Raw genomic sequence first — 12,871 nt, 5'->3', positions numbered from 1 at the left:
GTGTAGCGAAGCTAATGCAGTGAGCGCTCAGCTAGGATCTACTCTCTTCTGCAAGAAGGAAGTCAGTACCAAGAATAAGTTATCTGTGCACCGTTCAATCTTTCGACCAACTTTGTTGTATGGGAGCGAAAGCTGGGTGGATTCAGGTTACCTTATCAACGGGGCTGAGGTTACGGATATGAAAGTAGCTAGGATGATTGCAGGTACTAGTAGATGGGAACAATGGCAGGAGGGTGTCCACAATGAGGAAATCAAAGAAAAACTGGGAATGAACTCTATAGATGTAGCAGTCAGGATGAACAGGCTTAGATGGTGGGGTCATGTTACACGCATGGGAGCATCAAGGTTACCCAAGAGACTCATGGGTTCAGCAGTAGAGGGCAGGAGGAGTCGGGGCAGACCAAGGAGAAGGTACCTGGATTCGGTTAAGAATGATTTTGAAGTAATAGGTTTAACATCAGAAGAGGCACCAATGTTAGCACTGAACAGGGGATCATGGAGGAATTTTATAAGGGGGCTATGCTCCAGACTGAACGCTGAAAGGCATAATCAGTCTTAAATGATGATGATGATGATGATGATGATGATGATGATGATGATGATGAATGTATTTCTTACAGTTCTGGCTCGTGTGAGTCGTCTATCATAAAACGGGGCTAACACCAACATCCTCGACTATGCGCAACAAATAAATGCTTATAGTCTTTTTGGGGCTCTGGATTTACATCTTGCTGCCTAACCTCAAGTAATTCCTAAAATGACAAAAGTTCCGCCGCTCCAGGCGACTATAACTTTCAAATAATAAATATCACAATCAGAGAATAATTATTACTCCCTAAAAGAACACGTTTTAAAACGGAAGTTAAACTGAAATATAATGTAATGAATACAAAATTAGATCACTATCCAGTCTCTAAAATATTCTCGTCCCGTAAAAGGAAGCCAATGAATTTTGAAGAAACAAATCTTGAATATGTTCCTAAAAAACATTACATACACAGCATTTCGTAAGATCTACCTGCCTTCCTTTAACTGAAACTCAATCAATATTACAATAAATTCATACAATTGTTTTGGGCTGGCGCAACTAAAAGCATTACGTTAGTCAGGCATGAATATAAAACAATGACTGATGCTTTACAGTGTAGTGCGTGTCTTCTTTTCAATCGGTAAGAGCTTCTGCACACTAGACGCAGTCCAGTCCACGATTGTGCAGCACGCCCGACAGTGACCGTCGAATACTGTGGAGAGTGGAGGAAATGAGCGGGAGGAGTCACTCATGAGTTCCAATAGTACTACCAGCAGTCCAGCTAGCACAATGACTGAGCATAGGGACTTAAAAGAATGGGATAGAGTGGCCGAGCACCTCCTCAGTACTTGCATATTTACTATGAAATGACAACCCTTAGCTGCTTACAGACGTTGACATATGTAAACTGGGACAGATGAAAATGTGTGCCCCGACCGGGACTCGAACCCGGGATCTCCTGCCTACATGGCAGACGCTGTATCCATCTGAGCCACCGAGGACACAGAGGATAGTGCGACTGCAGGGATTCATAGTGCGGGACAATACGTTGAGAGTGTGGGTCTCGCGGAAGGCGTGCCAGAGATAAATGCCCGCAGTCGCATTATCCTCTGTGTCCTCGGTGGCTCAGATGGATAGAGCGTCTGCCATGTAAGCAGGATATCCCGGGTTCGAGTCCCGGTCGGGGCATACGTTTTCATCTGTTCAAAAATGGTTCAAATGGCTCTGAGCACTATGAGACCCAACTTCTGAAGTCATTAGTCCCCTAGAACTTAGAACTAGTTAAACCTAACTAACCTAAGGACATCACACACATCCATGCCCGAGGAAGGATTCGAACCTGCGACCGTAGCGGTCTCGCGGTTCCAGACTGCAGCGCCTTGAACCGCACGGCCACTTCGGCCGGCTTTTTCATCTGTCCCCGTTGATATATGTCAACGCCTGTAAGCAGCTAAGGGTCGTCATTTCATAGTAATTTCATTCTAACGAGCTGCATGGTCACCGATGTCCGGAAGTACAGATACCATATTCGTGTATATACTTGCATGTTTCTGTAGACAGTGCGAACTGACGCTTGAGAAAGTGTAAAGAGCGACACAAAAGAGTGGACTACTAATGGAAACTGATTTGGGTTGATGAATCAGGCTGTAATCTGTGGCAATCCGATGGAAGTGTTTATGTTTGGGTAATACCTATTGTGTATTGCCTACAGCAGAGGAGCAGTTCGGAGACGATGATTGTATAATCTTTACTACAGTTATTTTGTGTCACTGACCTCAAACTAGCGTTTCTATGATTACCGATTGGGTGTTACAGACCAGGTCCTCCTGCTGCTCGATATCCTATCATAAGCTATTTTTTGTACAGATCACAAAATATTCGCGACACATTTTATTATTTCACGTAATAGCTACGTACCCGCACGTATGTGACGTCTACGCGAAAAATAATTAAAAAAAAACGGTGGGAATCTAGCAGCTGGAAGGAATGATCTGTAACGTCGAAAACATTATAAGATGCATATGCGATGAATAACAGAAAATAATTGTAATAAGCGTACCGCCATCATCGCGAGCCTTTAATGTGGTAATATGTCCGTCTTTGAAACCGTTCTTTTTTTTTCTTCAAATAGCCAAAATTTAAGGCTCATTTATAATCACAACATACAAAATGACAAATGTCTCCTTACAAGCAGCAAATAATTTGCAAGATATTTTTGTAGGGAACGAAAACTATTTATATTTTTTTACTAATATTTTATGAACACGTTTCGGCAGCATGCTGTCATCGTCAGGTGCATTTACAGTTACTTCTACATTGTAATTAATATGAAGTGAAGTTCGTATCCTTTGCTGTGTGTGCCAGTGAGGTTATGTGCCGAAAAAGACGCCTGTTCGGGAAGATAAATATGATACAGTGTTTAAATTATGTGATAAGCATGGTTAGTCATTTTGCTAGTACATTTACTTACGTTTTTGTTGGTAAAATCGTTGTTTGGTACATAGAACACAGTAGCAAGTATATCACACCTTACCACTTTTACAATCATTTGTTCACATCAATCAAAAGAATCTTAAAACTCAGATAAATTCGTTTCTATTGCTAAAACGGTAGTATACAGGGAAGATCAAAATTTATATCTAGATGTATTTACGTCATGACAAATATTAGGTAACTGGTTGGTAAAGCCAAATTATTTATTTGTATATTTTCCCATGACATAAATACATCTAGATATAAGTGTTTCATCTTGACTGTATACTACTGTTTCAGCAATAGACACTAGTTTATCTTAGCTTTTAAGACCCTTTGGATTGATGTAAACAATACTTGTTACTGTATTCTGTGTGCCAGGCATCGAAATTACCAACAAAAATTTAAGTAAATGCTCTAACAAAATGACTAATCATGAATATCACACAATGTACACATTATAACATATTAATCTTTCTGAACAAGCGTCTTTGTCAACACACAACATCACTGGCATACATAGCAAGGGAAACTAACCTCACTTCATAGTAATTGCAATGTTAAGGTAACAATAAATGCACCTGACGATGGGAGCATCTCGCCGAAACGCATCGTGGTGATAAAATATCAGTAACAACTAACTGTTACTGTATATACTATTTCACATAAAACTTCCAATACAGTCGTCGCCCTCAAATATCATCCATATAACACGGATCAATTTAAGTTTAAGAAAAAACTATTTCTGTAATATAGACAAACGACTGATTACTTACATATATAAGGATCACAGTCTGAACCTACTGCAGCAGCGTGACTGCGAAGGACGACTCTCTTAAAGAGAAATTAAATAGGAATGGATGAAAAATACATTGAGTCTGGAGGAATCTTAACTTCGCTAGTAGCAACAAGTACGGTCTTGGAAAGCATTAAATTGTGTTGAAGCTTCACTGAAATTCACAAATATCTCATACTAGTCGCATCAATATATTTCTACTACACATGTTTTGTGATCAAAGAGTAAATTAATATTAACGCGAAATACTTTTTTTATATTTAATGATGTGGGTTTTTTTGAGCAACCTTTCATTCAGTGGTCACAGACTGTTCTTCAGTATCGTATCCACATTTCAAGCTACATTCTTTTTCACTACAGTCGCTTGTGCTGTCTCTTCGAAAATGTTTGTAATTAACAAGGTTTTGCGCAAATGTGATTGTATTGATCACTATAAGTGCAATCCCTGCCTACTGTGCTTTTGGGATCAACACGCAGAATATTTGTCTCAGAATTCGGATGGTGCTCGTCGTGAACTCGAGTGACCGCATGGAGCAGGAACAGCGGATACCTTAGCCGGACGCCAGGCGGCGATAACATGGCGGAAGACCGCGTCATTCAGGATGTGACTGGTCTCAGTGTGTGTTTGTGCAGCCGCAGTATCGTCTCTTCCGGTCGGATACAAACCGCCGTCACTGTTCCCACATTGGCATTATTTCTAGTACAAGAAGCCGCAGATCTGTCGATGGAGCCCTGTAAACATAGACTGCGATTGTAGGGGAGTAGCCGTCCGATGTGGCCGTGCGGTTCTAGGCGCTTCAGCCCGGAACCGCGCTGCTGCTACGGTCGCAGGTTCGAATCCTGCCTCGGGGATGGGTTTGTGTGTGATGTCCTTAGGTTAGTTAGGTTTAAGTAGTTGAGTCTCATAGTGCTGAGAGCCATTTGAACCATTTTTTTGGAAGACAATATCGTTGAAAACAGTGCAGGTCACATATTACAAACGTAATCGGAGCGTTGAGCTTTACAAAAATGCCGCTCGTAATTGTGCTACTGATGCAGGTAGCTTGTATTTTTGAATGAATATTCTTTAAATTACCGAGAATGAATGATCGACCTTCGCCAGGACGTTACCGGCCGCTGGCGCCGTTTTGAAATTTTTCTTCGGAGGAGAGATGGTGTGGTTTCACTCCATGTTTGTTGTGTTTCCGGTTCGAAGTGATGAACCCATGTTTAATCGCCTCTGACGCCGTTCGACTAAAAATTGTCACAATCATTCTCGCGCGCACAGTTCCGCACAGATGGTCATTCGTTGCTCTTTATAGTCTTCGGTCGCAGGTTCGAATCCTGCCTCGGTCATGGATGTGTGTGATGTCCTTAGGTTAGTTAGGTTTAAGTAGTTCTAAGTTCTAGGGGACTGATGACCACAGATGTTGAGTCTCATAGTGCTGAGAGCCATTTGAACCATTTTTTTGGAAGACAATATCGTTGAAAACAGTGCAGGTCACACATTACAAACGTAATCGGAGCGTTGAGCTTTACAAAAATGCCGCTCGTAATTGTGCTACTGATGCAGGAAGCTTGTATTTTTGAATGAATATTCTTTAAATTACCGAGAATGAATGATCGACCTTCGCCAGGACGTTACCGGCCGCTGGCGCCGTTTTGAAATTTTTGTTCGGCGGAGAGATGGTGTGGTTTCACTCCATGTTTGTTGTGTTTCCGGTTCGAAGTGATGAACCCATGTTTAATCGCCTCTGACGACGTTCGACTAAAAATTGTCACAATCATTCTCGCGCGCACAGTTCCGCACAGATGGTCATTCGTTGCTCTTTATAGTCTTCGGTCGCAGGTTCGAATCCTGCCTCGGTCAGGGATGTGTGTGATGTCCTTAGGTTAGTTAGGTTTAAGTAGTTCTAAGTTCTAGGGGAGTGATGACCACAGATGTTGAGTCTCATAGTGCTGAGAGCCATTTGAACCATTTTTTTGGAAGACAATATCGTTGAAAACAGTGCAGGTCACACATTACAAACGTAATCGGAGCGTTGAGCTTTACAAAAATGCCGCTCGTAATTGTGCTACTGATGCAGGAAGCTTGTATTTTTGAATGAATATTCTTTAAATTACCGAGAATGAATGATCGACCTTCGCCAGGACGTTACCGGCCGCTGGCGCCGTTTTGAAATTTTTGTTCGGCGGAGAGATGGTGTGGTTTCACTCCATGTTTGTTGTGTTTCCGGTTCGAAGTGATGAACCCATGTTTAATCGCCTCTGACGACGTTCGACTAAAAATTGTCACAATCAGCCTCGCGCGCACAATTCCGCACAGATGGTCATTCGTTGTTGCTCTTTATAGTCTTCGGTCGCAGGTTCGAATCCTGCCTCGGTCAGGGATGTGTGTGATGTCCTTAGGTTAGTTAGGTTAAGTAGTTCTATGTTCTAGGGGACTGATGACCACAGATGTTAAGTCCCATAGTGCTCAGAGCCATTTATCGTCTTCTGTTACGCGGTGAAGAACCCAGCGCGCGCACACCTTTGAGTATTCCCAACGTGTGGACGTTTGTGCCAGCAGTACCAACAGAGACATCCAGTTGAAAAGCGGAGAGTTTGGTTGTGATGCGTCAGTCACCTCGACTGAGAGTGTTCGAACATCGCAGGCGTCACAGCTGTGTGCGCCCGGCCGGCACTGGGGAGCTGGACAGGTTTGCGCGACCTTGTTGCGATGACGAGAGACGCCTCGCCCAACGACTCACCGTGCTTTTGTTAAATTTCAAGTCTCCGTAAACATTCTGCAAGCGCCTAAGAACATATGCGATGCTCTAGTTTCGCACGAGAAGAAATGCACAGTCAGTGAGAGCCCTCTGCTTGAAATACACCTCCGTTACAGACGCCATTTTGGAGGGTACATTAGTGCCGCCACCTACGGGAGCTTCATAAAACCATAGATTCTGAAGCGGAAATTTCCTACGGTGTCCCAAAGACATTCCGTGTTTTTCCCAACCGAAACTGCTCGAGAAAAGAAATGTGTTGCAATACTTATTGAACGGCCCTCGTATAATAACATCAACTAAATATTTTGAGGGCATATTCTTTTGTCGTCAGGGGAATTCTGTACGTTTCCACAAAACTAGTGACGGCGTGTTTTCTCTAGATGCAGCCAGCTGCTTGTGACACACCTGTTTTGTGTAAAGTTTAAACTATTTGCTAGGTAATGCAGAAGATGTTGTTGAGGCCTTCAATCCGAAGACTGAGCCGGCCGCCGTGGTCTAGCGGTTCTAGGCGCGCAGTCCGGAACCGCGCGACTGCTACGGTCGCAGGTTCGAATCCAGCCTCGGGCATGGATGTGTGTGATGTGCTTAGGTCAGTTAGGTTTAAGTTGTTCTATGTTCTAGGGGACTGATGACCACAGATGTTAAGTCCCATAGTGCTCAGAGCCATTTATTGTCTTCTGTTACGCGGTGAAGAACCCAGCGCGCGCACACCTTTGAGTATTCCTAACGTGTGGACGTTTGTGCCAGCAGTACCAACAGAGACATCCAGTTGAAAAGCGAAGAGTTTGGTTGTGATGCGTCAGTCACCTCAACTGAGAGTGTTCGAACATCGCTGGCGTCACAGCTGTGTGCGCCCGGCCGGCACTGGGGAGCTGGACAGGTTTGCGCGACCTTGTTGCGATGACGAGAGACGCCTCGCCCAACGACTCACCGTGCTTTTGTTAAATTTCAAGTCTCCGTAAACATTCTGCAAGCGCCTAAGAACATATGCGATGCTCTAGTTTCGCACGAGAAGAAATGCACAGTCAGTGAGAGCCCTCTGCTTGAAATATACCTCCGTTACAGACGCCATTTTGAAGGGTACATTAGTGCCGCCACCTACGGGAGCTTCATAAAACCATAGAGGCTGAAGCGGAAATTTCCTACGGTGTCCCAAAGACATTCCGTGTTTTTCCCAACCGAAACTGCTCGAGAAAAGAAATGTGTTGCAATACTTATTGAACGGCCCTCGTATAATAACATCAACTACATATTTTGAGGGCATATTCTTTTGTCGTCAGGGGAATTCTGTACGTTTCCACAAAATTAGAGACGGCGTGTTTTCTCTAGATGCGGCCAGCTGCTTGTGACACAACTGTTTTGTGTAAGGTTTAAACTATTTGCTAGGTAATGCGGAAGATGTTGTTGAGACCTTCAATCCGAAGACTGACATGATGTAGCTCTCTACGCTTTTGTAGCCTGTGGAAGCTTCTTCTTCTCTATATAACTACTGTAATCTACATCCATTTGAACCTGCTTACTGTATTCGAACTTGGGTCTTCGTCTACAGTTCGTCGCCCCCCCCCTTTCTCAATCTCACACTTTGCTTTACAGTACCAAATTAACGATTACTTGATGCCTCAAGATGCTTGATGTCAACCGCTCCTTTATTTTAGTCAAGTTGTGCCATAATTTTTTTCCATTTCGACTCAGTACCATGTCATTAGTTATTCTATCTACCTATCTAATTTTCAATATTCTTCTGTAGCACTATATTCCAACTTCAACTCTCTTCTTATCTGAACTACTTATCGTTTACGTTTCGGGTAGTTACACGAATATAGCCCGTACTAATACCTCCAGAAAAGTTTCCCAAACATTTGAATTCATAATCGATGCTAACAATCTCATCATTTTCAAAAATTTTTTTCTTGCCAAGCTGCATTTTCTATCCTCCCTATTTCTGCGATCGTCTGTAGCTTTGCTGCCAAAATAGTAGAACTCGACTACTACTTTCAGTATCACTTCCTAACGTAATTCTAAGAGGAAGTCCGCATTTAATTGAGCTACATTCCGTTACTTTTGATATGTTTCTGATGTTCATCTTATAACTTCTTTTGAAGACACCTTCTTTTCTGTTGAACTGCTGTTCCAAGCCCTTTGACAACTTTGAAAGAATTATAGCATCGCAAACCGCTAGGTTGTTATTTCTTTTCCGTGTACTTTAGTCCCCTTTCTAAATTCTTTCTTGGTTTCTGTTGCTGTTTACAGATTAAATAACCTTGGAGATAGGCTGCAACCCTGTGCTACACCAATTTTAAGCTGCGTCGTCTGTTCCCTGTATTCTACCACTGCTTAATTACTACTAAGAAAAAAAAAAAGGAAAAAAAAGATGCACCACGAAGGAGTTACGCAAATTGGTCACAAATTGATATTGATACAGGTATCGACGAAAAATGCTAAACTTTGGTGACCGATGGATAAATGTGGGACGCTGCAGCGCAATTTCACTCCGCAGCTGTCAACGATAATGAACAGGGGGACATGTTGATACGATAGCAAAAAGCCTTTGCGAATTTCATTCCGTATACTATGCCTCGCAGACAGGCACGTGAAGAATATACGCAGATGTCAGCATTTGAGAGAGGGCGTGTAGTTGGACTCAAAGAAGACAGTTGGTGCGATCGGCGAATCGCTCGACATTTGAATAGGAGCGATGTCAAAATTCTCTGATGTTAGCGGCAATGGGTGAACCATGGCCGAGCACAGCGTCGAAAAGGAAGCGGTCGACCTAGAGAGACGGCAGAACTTGAAGACCGAGCAGTCCTCACAGAGGCACTCAGAGCCCAGGATTCATCATTATGATCGATCGGACGTGCAGCTGGTGTTCAGTGACCAGAAAGACCATTAATGGGCTCTCAGGAAGAGAGCTGAGCTCAAGGCGCCCCTCGCATCGACTGACATTCACCTCTGCACACAAACAAGCCCGTTTGCAGTGGTATTAGGCGCTTTCGGCCTGGAATTCATTGATTGGAGTAGAATTGTCTTCAGTAATCAGTCCCGTTGACCAGCGAAGACTTGTTTGGAGGCGCCGCAGCAGTGGTGGGGTACCAACCTCAGTGTCGCCCGCCATACAGCCCGGCAACCATGTGTGATAGTCTGGGCTGCCATTTAATTTTATAGGAGAGCCTCTTTCGTTGTCATCCGCAGCATACGTACAGCACTGCGGTACGTCAACGATATTCTACGCCCCGTCTTGTCGCGCTTCATGCCAAGCCATCCTGAGTCTACATTTCAGCAAGATAAATTCCGCCCACACACGACGAGACTTATACTGCTTGTCTTCGAGCTTGCCGAAGCTTATGTCTTCCGCAAACGGACCATGCTTTTGAACCTCAACATTGAGCGGATCGAGTTGAACGTGTTGCTGAACGCCCAGAAACGATACGACTTGTGTATACTGTACTTGTGCCCCAGCGTGACTTACACGATCGCAACGCGCTCCAGCGGCAGTTGTCGGCTGTATCTAGCTCGTAAATCGCACAGTTTACGAAATAGGCGTACGTAAAACTGTTACGTTAGCTCTATTAAATCGCACATTTTCTCCCTCGTTCATACGAAGTCATATTATTCTGTTTGTAGTATACATAAAACCGACCGCACTTATATTTACATAACAGCTAATTTTATGGTATATACGTATATTAAACTAGTAAGAAAGTATCAGCACGTATTAAAAACGCAAAGGTTAGGAAAAAATATTTGGATCTAGTGGGACGCGAACCACCCACACATCAGACTTTTCGTTATACATTTGGGATGCTGATTTTTGAGCTAAATCCTAGAAGATTATTGGGTGCCAAATCAAGCACGTCTTAGCGTTTCCGAAGCTTCAGTCGTAGCTATATTATGAACTGAAATTTAATTATAACGAATTATATCAAGAACATTGCGTTTTTGATGGATCCTCAACACGCTGTTGCCTTGAAATGGCATATTCTCAATAATGCTCAAGTTACAATAACTCTTTTACCAGGAATATTACTTTTCTAGTCGTTTAGTTTTCTAGTCATATTACTACAAGTCCTACAATTAACTACGGATTTTCGAGAGGTCCTCAATTTGCTAGTGCTCAGAAACAACATATATATACACATACGGGCTTCAACTGAATGCCAGTATGGAGCCTCACAACTCTGCACTGAAAGAAGATGGCGTGCACATGACGTAGGTGGCGTGGTGTCATCTCATTGGTCAACGTTCGAACGCAAATTCACTGTGACACACCAGATATTGCCCTGCACGTTCGGAAGGACTCCTCAATGTGCTTTTCCACGATATGACTTCAGAAACTCGGGACACTCAACACCCAATGTTCGGATGCACGGTTCGTGTTCCGACGGCCCTAATTTGACCAGCAAGGTCGACCAGTTGAGGACGTTCGGGGCAGTATGGCCAGGACCCTCCAGCCAATTCGGGATTTTGACGATCTAGCGCACCAATTTGACAGAATTTAGCACGATATCTCTCAGGAGGACATCCAACAACACTATAAATCAAGGTTCTTGCGTAAGGGCCACAGGGGGACCAACATGTTACGGACTTGCTCAATTTGTGAAGCTCTTTCTCTTAATTAAATCATCCAATTTTTGTGAAATTGGAACGATTAGTTTGTCTACGCATGTCTATTACCTCTACCGATTACCTTTGTAATTTGGATAATTCCTTCGTGGCGCGTCGTTTATTTTGGTCTTAGAATGTATAAATGCAACGTTCAGTAACAATTAATCGGGCAAATTAAGGTATGAGGTAGCTGTATTATGCTGTCTATAATGGCTTGCAGGATGTATATATATAGATTTAGATCTCATTGGCAGTTCCCAGGTGCCTTTTTCCACGTAATTCTATTTTGTAAACAATCACCTGTGTTCTTTGTTTCCTGGTTCTGTAAGTACAAGTACCGGGCCCACGCGGAGTCGCGTTGGTGTATCCGCGCAGCACCGTCGCTTCTGCAGTGGTTCCCATTGTACGTAAATGAGTTGCGCCCCGTGGCCACTCAGTGACTCCTGTTTTCTCAGGCGTTAACCGCGATGCGATCTGTCCGGCCTACGGCAGCACTCGGTCCACGCACGTCCCCGCATTGTTTTAGACACAAAAGCGAATGTTGATGCTATCTGTGATTTACAGTAACTCCGCCTTACATACCCCTAGACTGAAGAGTCCACTTCAAGAGTGCCATCTGACAAACAACACAAACCATTTACCCCCATTTTTTATTATATATAAAACACACTGATTTTACTAGGGACGTCCAGTAATTAAAAGAGACAAATTTGTAAGGAAAAGACTGTATCATTTTACAAAATGAGCCTCTTACTACTTCTCACTATAATCCCCACACTTGCTCCAACGATGAACTATTTTCTTATACACGATGTAAGGAATTTTTTGTCTTGTTGTTTGAGCCACTTTCCCGCAAATTTTTGGCCTCGTTGTTGCTGAACTGTTTCCCACGTGATGAACCAAACAACTGCAATTCAGGAGGAGCCGAATCTGAATTGTAGGGAAGATCAAGTAGTATCACCCAATCAGTTTTTTCAATGGTTTCTTGTGTGTTGTTGAGTTAACTCTTTCGTTACCCACCTTGCACTTGTTTTGCTGCACTTGAGCATGTTCCTGGTGACATTATGAACTGCGACAACACATATTGTAATTGTTTTTGCTGTATGTTCAAACATAGTATGTCGGTCTTCACGAATAATGTAGTCAGTGCGATTATGAAGCGAAGAAGTTTAAACTTCAACTGGCTGGCCAGAATGTTGCTGGTCACTTACTGAGCTTCGGCCGGTTTTGAACTGTTGTACCCACTTTTAAAAATTTCTGCGATTCATACTATTGTCAACATACTATAAAGTCATTCGACAAAGGATCTTAGTTGGTTTTTAACCTCCAGAAACAAAAAAACGGATCAATGAGCGTTGTTCACGTAATGTGGAAACTTCAAGCAGACACGCCATATATATATATATATATATATATATATATATATATATATATATATATATATATATTCCTCTACAGTTTTATCCTCTAAGCTCCCTCTAGTACCCTGTGAGTTAATGTTCCCAGTGTTTTCCATATATTCCTTTCCTCGCCGCTTCTCCAGAGAACCTTGCATTTCTTACCTTATCAGCTAATTCAATTTTCAACGTTCTTCTGTAGCACTACATCTCAAAAGATTATTTCACTACCACACAATGCTGTGCTCCTAACGTACATTCTCAGAAATTTCTTCTCCAAATTAAAGCCTATGTTTGGTACTAGTGGACGTCTCTTGGACAGGAATGC

The 12,871-nt window shown here is 42.9% G+C and overlaps 1 protein-coding gene and 1 non-coding gene across 2 annotated transcripts in view; both read left to right on the top strand.

The window, feature by feature from the left end:
• LOC126281942 (tyrosine-protein phosphatase non-receptor type 9) overlaps window positions 1-12,871 on the top strand; it is a 769,005-nt gene that overhangs the window by 155,354 nt on the left and 600,780 nt on the right. The gene's annotated exons all lie outside the window — the stretch shown is intronic.
• Window positions 1,644-1,717, top strand: Trnat-ugu (transfer RNA threonine (anticodon UGU)). The gene has a single exon. It is a non-coding gene; the product is annotated as a tRNA-Thr (tRNA).

Source organism: Schistocerca gregaria, chromosome 7 (assembly GCF_023897955.1).
Source record: "Schistocerca gregaria isolate iqSchGreg1 chromosome 7, iqSchGreg1.2, whole genome shotgun sequence".
Classification (NCBI taxonomy): Eukaryota; Metazoa; Arthropoda; class Insecta; order Orthoptera; family Acrididae; genus Schistocerca; species Schistocerca gregaria.
The sequence above is the reverse complement of the archived record's forward strand: the minus strand, read 5'-3'. Positions and strand labels throughout refer to the sequence as shown.